This window comes from Aphis gossypii, chromosome 3 (genome assembly GCF_020184175.1).
Source record: "Aphis gossypii isolate Hap1 chromosome 3, ASM2018417v2, whole genome shotgun sequence".
Taxonomy (NCBI): domain Eukaryota; kingdom Metazoa; phylum Arthropoda; class Insecta; order Hemiptera; family Aphididae; genus Aphis; species Aphis gossypii.
This window is the reverse complement of record NC_065532.1, coordinates 7,753,811-7,754,250: the sequence shown is the minus strand read 5'-3', so window position 1 is coordinate 7,754,250 and position 440 is coordinate 7,753,811.

Here is a 440-nt window from a genome sequence, read left to right as displayed (position 1 = left end):
GTTTCCTTTCACTGTTAATGTAAAGTAATTGATTTACCTATACCTAAAAACTATAATATTATGTGTAATTGGTGTTCCCCAAATAAACATCAATTTAATAATATTATCATCGGTTTAAAAACTATGCACGGGTAATGTATACATAAACAGGACGTAGTCTATTAAGATTCAAAATATATATACGTGTTATTATATTTTAATTGAGCTATTATACACATACCAACCAACCAACCTAATACCTACACTACTGCTAAGAACCGTTTATACGCGCAGTGCTTGGTCTGTGTTAGACTCGTAAACGTTGTACAGATACGCAATAATCAACGCAAAAATCATGATGAAGGGAAAGTTGATATCGCGTATATATTATGCAGAATTCGGATCAAAGTAGGAAATTACTATGTGTATGAGTATTTCATTGTATCTGGCGGTTAATTAAT